Genomic DNA, 8,770 nt, shown 5'->3' on the forward strand with positions numbered 1-8,770 from the left:
CAGTCTGTAGCTCAGCCATTAGTCACACCAACCTCAGCTCAGTCGTTAGCCTCGCCAACCTCAGTTCATCCCTTAGCTTCCCCAGTCCAGTCAGTTCCCTTGCCTGCTGTTCAGCTTACAGCCCAGTCAGTTCCCTTGCCTGCTGTTCAGCTTCCAGTCTCGTCAGTTCACACACCTGCTGTTCAGCTTCCAGTCTCGTCAGTTCACACACCTGCTGTTCAGCTTCCAGTCTCGTCAGTTTACACGCCTGCTGTTCAGCTTACAGCCCAGTCAGTTCACACACCTGCTGTTCAGCTTCCAGTCCAGTCAGTTTACACGCCTGCTGTTCAGCCTCCAGCCCAGTCAGTTCACACACCTGCTGTTCAGCTTCCAGTCCAGTCAGTTCACACGCCTGCTGTTCAGCCTCCAGTCCAGTCAGTTTACACACCTGCTGTTCAGCTTCCAGTCCAGTCAGTTTACACACCTGCTGTTCAGCCTCCAGCCCAGTCAGTTCACACACCTGCTGTTCAGCCTCCAGCCCAGTCAGTTCACACACCTGCTGTTCAGCCTCCAGCCCAGTCAGTTCACACACCTGCTGTTCAGCTTCCAGTCCAGTCAGTTCACACACCTGCTGTTCAGCCTCCAGCCCAGTCAATCCAGTACCCTGTAGTTCAGTCTCCTCCTGTCCTCCAGGCCCCTGTAGCTCAGTCTCCTGTCCTCCAGGCCCCTGTAGCTCACTCTCCTGTCCTCCAGGCCCCTGTAGCTCACTCTCCTGTCCTCCAGGCCCCTGTAGCTCACTCTCCTGTCCTCCAGTCTCATCCTCTCCAGTCTTCTCCTGACCAGTCTCCTCCTGTCCAGCTCAGTCTCCTGTCCTCCAGGCCTCCTGTCCCCCAGTCACCCGTCCTCCAGCCTGTCCAGTCTGTTGTCCAGTCTTCTGTAGTCCAGTCAGTTCAGTCTGTCATCCAGTATCCTGTAGTTCAGTCGCCCGTTGCCCAATCTCCTATTCAGTCTCTGGTCCAGTCATTCATTCACCATCCTGTTCAGTTCCCTGACCTGCAGCCACAGCATCCAGAGTCAGCTGTGAGCTCGGCCGCTCCTCAGCCAGGGGTTTCCGCACCCGCTGGCCCAGCCGCTCCTCAGCCAGGGATTTCCGCACCCGCTGGCCCAGCCGCTCCTCAGCCAGGGGTTTCCGCACCTGCTGGCCCTGCAGGTGCTCCTCCGTCACAACCGGCTCCCACGCCATTGCCTGGGAAACTTTGATGATTCACTTCTGTGGTGTTTTTACAGAAACACGTCACAAAATTAGCTCCACCTGTTTTGTGAGCTTTGAGTTTCTTGTCTTCATTCTGGATTCTTGTGTTGGTGTTTTTACACACAGCAGATATTTCCTGGTTGGTTCCTTGATGACCACATGAAGCTTTCTGAAGCTTGGATTGAAAACGCTTCATTACTCAAAGCTTTCCAACACAGGCCTCTGTGCTGCCATCTAGTGGAAAAACATATGAAGTGCAGCGTGAAGCTACAAATTAAAATGAACTGCTTCAGCTATGTTTATATATAACCAGTGTTGGGTAAGTTACTTTAAATTAGTAACTTAGTTACATTATTAGTTACTTCTATCAAAAGTAACTCAGTTACTTCAAGTTACTCGTTACTTTCACAGTAACTAGTTACTAGGGAAAGTAACTTTGGTTTTACTCAGAATTCTCTTGTTAATGTGTTGCTTCCGTAACTGGATACCCAGCAAGATTGCCAGTCTTCTAGCTTGCTTACTTGCCACAAGTGCACTGTGCCACCTACCAATAGAAAGGAAAAAATAATGTGCACATTTCCACGAGAGAAATCCCACACCTGATTCTATCCTAGCCTGCTTTTTACATCCAACACAAAAACTGCAGTCATGGTGCTTTCGATTGTACTCAGAACTCGGAAATTCTGCCTTCTGAATAGGAAGATGTAGGAAACACCAGACTGAAGATGAGCTGCATACAGGGCTGGACTGGGACAAAAAAATCGTCCCGGGCATTTTGACTAGAGACCGGCCCACCATTACAGGAAAAATCATAAAGCCTTTGAATGAAAATAAACACTGTTGTGACAGTGATGTTCACTGTTCTGATGGTATATATGCATCAATCTATCAATTGTTTGTTGTAAGACTCAGATAATTATTTTTTTAAACGTGAGACATTTTAAATGAGAATAAGAAAGTATTTCCTTGTGCCCCCCTCTCCCTTTTAATTCCCTACATGGACCCCTGGCAAAACTTTGCTAGACCCGCCCCTGCACAGTTACCAGCTGTCAGCTACCTAAAAAAAGATCCTGGGGTTATTTGTCTCTCAGAAACAGGAAACAGTTCATAACTTCTCTTCAACTCATTCATGTCACCTAAAAGGTAAACCTGTTTCTCCATCACAGCTCTGATGATCCAGTAAGGACATCTCCTGGTTTCATCTTCATGTTTCCCTCTCACCACATAACCAAACCGACATCATGACCAGCAGCTTTACAGCTGTGGCTCCAGCAAACATCAGCTGATGCTAGAAATTAATATTAAATAAATTCTAACAACAGCTGATCAAGCTTAAAAGTGCTGCTGTTGTTTGGTTTCCTCTTTCTGGCGCAAAGTGGGCGATAAACAAACAAGAGAGAAAAGCCGATCAGCTGATCATTGATCAGTTTCATGATTGAAGTAGAAACAGGAGAAGAAGAGGCAGCTGTGCAGCGTAAACACAGAATAACTCCAGCTTTGTGTCTTTTTCATTGTAGCTGAAGTCCAGGACAAACTGTGTTCCTTTTCACCTCAATACGAAACGCGTAATATTTTCTCTGAATACGAGACGATTCCGTTTTTTACGGGATGGTTGGAAACTCTAATAATTAACCTTATGAACAAAATAAAGTTCAACATCAGTAACATAGCACCCACCCAGCTGTATAGAAACTCCGTCATGCTAGCTAGCACGCAGTACGAAAAAGTCAGCATAACGAAAATAAACTCCACCTAAACTTGGTTTATATCTGACCCAGATGGACTGCAGGTTATAACTTCTTACCTGAAGTTCAGTTCACCTGACACTCTCGGACCAGCGGCCGCTTCGGGTCTCTCCTCTTGCCTCCCTTTTCCTTCATCCACCTGCTGGCCTCCACCACTTGCTAATGTTATTGAATCTGTGGAAGCTCCGCGATGCCACCACACGAAGTAACAAATAACGAGCCTATCTAAATCCCAGTAACGAGTAACGCGTTCCTGGTTTTGGCATAATAACTAGTTACCGTGCTCGTTACCACAATAATAACGTAGTTACTGTAACGCGTTACTTAATAACGCGTTAGTCCCAACACTACATACTATAACCTATATAACTATATGTATCGTGCATTATGTAGGTTTCAGAACTGGGGGTAAATTGCTGATGGCCTGGTTTTTATTTATTTTCCCCATGATTCACCAGCCCTCACACAACATCAGCACCAATGATCCACGTCCTTATAAACCTCTGAATCAGGTCCTGAAGCAGTGACGTCCTGAGTGAAGACCTCACTGATCATATGACTCTGGTCACCTGTTTCTGAAGCAGTGTGCTGGGTTTTTACAAATACGTGGCTGCTGCCTGATGTTGGGCCCACAGAGGAAGACGACTCACTCACTCGTCTTCACTTCCTCCTTAAACATGTGGAAGGAGAGCAAAGTGCTGCCAGACTCTTATTTCTGACAGGAACAGAAGAAACCACAGCAAACTGTTCCAGTTATTCATCTTCATCACAATCTATTTATTTATGATGGTGTCTTCAGTCTGAGGGTTTGAAGTTTCCATGCCTGTGTGATGTGTGGTGTGAAGGCTGCTGGTTAAACTGGGACTCACTGTTTAAAGCACTAAGTGCTCATAGAGAGATGCTCCATGAGTCCCAGTACAGACTACAAACATGGTGGAAACTTAGCTTTGATATCCACACACTCTGCACGTTTGTGAGTAACTGTGATGAAGATGTGCAGAGATCTGTGTAAAAAACAGGAGAAAGACTGTAAAGACTCTGTGCTTCTAACAGCCTCTGTTAACATATGTGAGGCTGTCTACAACCAAATACAAACAGTGGGGAAGAGGGTTAGCTCAACCCATCACAACTTCCTAGCCAGAATTATATATTCATGCTAGCATTAATGGCACCTAAAATACATTTGTGGCACACACATACTACACATTTATAGCATCTAACAAAAAAAACAGGCATAATGATGACAATAATTGAACTAAAATCGCAATCAGAAACATCAGGGTGGCTAAATACGAATTACCCACGTCTCCCACAGGGGAATTGTAGAAAAGGGGAGAGGCAAAAGGGGTACACTGTATTTATAGGGTTGCACCAAAGAAGAACAACGAGGAGGGGCTCTAACTGATAATAAATATAACTACAGGCTTGAAGGTATACAGTCAGGTATAAAGAACACATTTTGTGTAATTAAAACAATATGTAATCTATGACTGGGTTACATTCACCCCTTACACAAAATCCTAAAGAGTACACAAAAAAGAAAATGTACAATAACGAATAAATTGGCCTCAAACAAATTCACATCACATATACATGAATTAAATCAGCAACATAGCTTCCTCTACGGAGGATAAGAGACCTGAGACCCGCTCGGCGCCTAGCAAGATCCCAGGATACACTATAGACAAAACAGGTGCCATTTACAGCACACGAAACAGGCCATTATATGTCTTGATGCATTTTCAATCATCCAGGAAAGTAAATCTCCAAAAAGTTGATTCTGTTCATCTGGACGTAGTGTTCTGTGGGAGACAAAACGCTCCCACAGAACACTACGTCCAGATGAACAGAATCAACTTTTTGGAGGCCATTATATCTATTGGCAATCAGACCGCAAAGATTGAAAAAAAACCACTCTGTGCCTCTATTATTCTTTTCCAAAAACAATAGCAATGGACAACATACAGCAATAAACAAATTCACCCATCGATATCAATAACCGCCGTTGATTCAATCAAGTGACGAACTGGTTTAATGATTCTACCAAAACATCTGGTAAGTCCCTGATCCACGTCCACATCTTTGGGTTCAAGAGCATGAAAACTATGGGAGTCAGCAGGGGAGTCTGGGGAGGCTCCAGTACCTGCCAGCCCACTAAGATCAGGAGCACCCATCATGGGAGGGGTCTCATGAACACCATCTTTGACTGGGTCAGCGGGGGATTGCTGATGGATCCATGATAGTGTGCGGTCATCACACTTGCCAATGCTGGAGACAGAATCCACAGTACGGGTGGCAGGAGGTTCAGCTCCTGTGTCCCCAAGAGATGTCACGGACCCATCCAGGTCAGACTCAAGGGGGCCACTGACAACGCTCACAGCAGGATGTGCAGCATCGTCATTCAATGTTGTGTCCAAGGGCAAAAATTAACTTGAAGTAGCAGGTTGCGATGCACCACACATTCATGTCCTTCTTTGTCTCTGATACGGCAGATGTGAAGAGCAGGATCCAAGTCGACTACCGTGTACACAACAGGTTGCCATTTGTCAGAGAGCGTCCTTTTCCCTCTGACTCCCTTGTTTGCCAACGACACCTGGTCCCCTAGTGAAAGAGGCAGACCCTTCACCTTCCTGTTGTACTGGTCAGACTGCTGATGTTGTTTACCTGTAAATGCACAAAGAGAATTTAGAAATGTAATTATTGTCAAGAGTGAACAAGCACTGACAGTGTAATCTGTGGCCAAACGTTTAGAGAATGAGAAGTGTTGTTTGTTTATTTACAAAGTTTGCTGTTTCAGTGATAGTTGTATATCATATCACTTCAAACAGAGGTGATCCAGTAATGCTGCACTAATGAATTACACTAACTATTCACTTTAGCTAAAGTTATTCAGTTAGCTAAAGAGTTGGATGCTGTGTAAGACATAAATATAGCTAAAACACAAAGGTTTGGACATTTGCATGTTGCCCTACTGTAGGGGTCTCTGCAAGCATACGGGGCTCTGACAGGGTACAAGATGACAACTTTGTCAAAGCTGAACCAGGGCAAACTACCAGGGTTAAGGGTTAACTACCAGGGTTAACCAGGGCTAAGTTTAGCTTTGCAGTTTGCTGTCTCCAGTATCAGTGAAATGCAGTGACATTTCTGTTTCTGCTCACTTTCCTGAAGCACTCGCGTTTAGGAAAAAGAGAACCCCGGAAACAAACTTTAGGGCCAAAGGTCACATATAAAGCAAATACAGACAGATGTATAGAGAAAAAAAATCAACTGAAAATACTAACTATGCTAAAAAAAAACAAACCCCCCTGAAGTCCACAAATACAACAAATAGATAATAAAAGGCTCATGAAGTTATAAAGTAACATGTCAGGTAAAGTTCTTCATGTTTGTACGTGAACTTGAGTAAATGTGTTGATCTAGTTTCCAACAGTTCCTCACACAGTGAGGTGAAGTGAGTGAAGTGGATCAGGTTTTCACCACTGCAGAACACACCCACATATGTCAGGGAAGTGGGAGGGGCAGTAGGAGTGGTGGGAGGGACAGTGAGGGGAGCAGTGGGAGGAGCAGTGGTTTGTAATGAACTGTGTGGGGAGGGGAAGGTAACAAAGCCTGCTGGTGTCCCTGTAACTGTGTCGCTGATCCATTTCTGGTACTGGGACACAGGACTGTAGGCTGAAGGAGATGCAGTGCATCCAGGCAAACTGAAAACTCCACTCTGGAGCCAGACTGATTTACTCTGAGTCATAAGTAGCGCTCCAAGAGTATCCTGTGGAAAGACAGTGATGAAAGTTATCAGGACAGATGTGTAACTCTTAGAGGTCTACCTTTTTCACCTGAGAAAGTTTTAACTTTCTCAGAGCACTTTTTTTTAAAGCAGGAACTTTTTCCAACAGATATGTAACTTACATCTTTATGATTCATTTTAGAGTTTCAAAAAATCAGATCTAGGATCAGTGGATGTGCTGCTGATAATTCTGTGTTTTCCAAAGGTTGCATGAACGTATCAGATGAGTTCAGGTTAAACTGGTTAGTTTGCAGGGCTGTGGTGAAGGTTACAGAGGAGCTCGGTGCAGAGCGTGGTCAGTGTTTGAGTGCACCAAGGTTAGCAGATGCCAAAGTCAATTTATGCGGATCCTTAAGTTCTCTTTTGAAAACTGGCGTTACAGAGTGCAGGCTTTGGATTTCAGCCACAGAGCTCATGTAACATCTGTTTACATGTTGTTGAACTGAGAGGTGACGGTGACGTGACGTCAGCTGATCACAGCTGCACACAAAGAAACAAAACATATGACTGTGTGACTGAGTCTTTCCCAGCATGTGTTCATTAATGAGCCTCACAGAGGTGCGTAGTTGTATTTATTAGCAGCAGCGTTTAACCACTTAAACTTAACCCTGAAAATAAAACACAATTTAAAAAAGATTACTGGAAATTCAATGCAGATCTGTTAATTGATGATGAGGCTGTTAAGATAGTTAAAGAGCTCCTCCATAACATTTGCAATGATGGAACAATTGAGAATTTTCAGTTACGTTTAGTAAAATGAAAAGTAGACAACAGAAGGCATTTGAAAGTAAATTACTTTACAATATAAATAACTATTGTAATAGACATTTTATGTCAGAGGCTGATAAGAAATCCCTTTTGTCTTTACAGGCTCAATTAGATGATCTATACAAGAAAAAGGCTGATGGAGCTTACATTACAGCTCGTGCAAAATGGATAGAAGAAGGTGAAAAAGTGCTTCATATTTCTACAATCTGGAGAAACGGAGGCAAGAGAAGAAATCTATTAATACATTAATTGTAAATCATAAGACTATAGCGGAAGAAAAACATAAATTTTATTCAAATTTATACTCATCTAAATATTTAATTACTGATTCATTTACCTTTTTTGATCAGATTGAACCTTATACTCCAAAAATCGATTCTGCATTCAGAGAAATGTGTGATTCTGATATATCACTGGATGACTGAGATCAAGCCTTAAACAAACTGAAAATGGACGAAGCTCCTGGTCAGGACGGCTTGACTGCCATCTTTTATAAATTCTTCTGGAAAGAAATAAAATAATTTTTCTTAAAAACTATTAATGATTATTAGTAATGAAGCATTAGCAACGACAATGAAACAGGGTCTTATCTCCCTTATTCCCAAACCTGGTAAAGATAAAAGATTTATCGATAATCTACGACCAATTACTCTATTGGATACAGATGATAAAATTCTTGCTCATGTTATTGCAAACAGATTAAAGGACAGCTTAGATCAGATTATTAGTGAAACACAATCTGGGTTCTTAAAAAATCGTTCTATCCACAATAATATTAGACTGGTTTTAGATCTACTGGATTATAATCACTTAATTGAAGATGATGGTGTGATTCTTTTTTTAGACTTTTATAAAGCATTTGATACGGTCGAACATCCTTTCATTTTAAAAGCTCTGCACTATTTTGGTTTTTGTAAAAGAAATCACAGATTTAATCTCTCTATTATCCTCTGACATCAATAGTTCTGTTTCTTTACCTTTTGGAACGTCTGAACGATTTAACATCAGTCGAGGAGTCAGGGGTGTCCAGCTTCTCCGTTACTTTTCATTATTGTAACGGAACTTTTAGCTACTTTCATGAAACACAATCCAAACATTCAACCACTGAATTTGATGGGAGCCCCGTTGATCATAAGTCAATTAGCAGATGATACTACACTGTTTTTAAAGAACATGTCACAGGTTCCTCTCGCACTAAATGAAATTTCACTATTTTCAAAGGCTTCTGGTTTGTACCTGAAT

Source organism: Perissodus microlepis, chromosome 3 (assembly GCF_051167445.1).
Source record: "Perissodus microlepis isolate ML-2025 ecotype Zambia chromosome 3, ASM5116744v1, whole genome shotgun sequence".
In the NCBI taxonomy this organism is placed as follows: Eukaryota; Metazoa; Chordata; class Actinopteri; order Cichliformes; family Cichlidae; genus Perissodus; species Perissodus microlepis.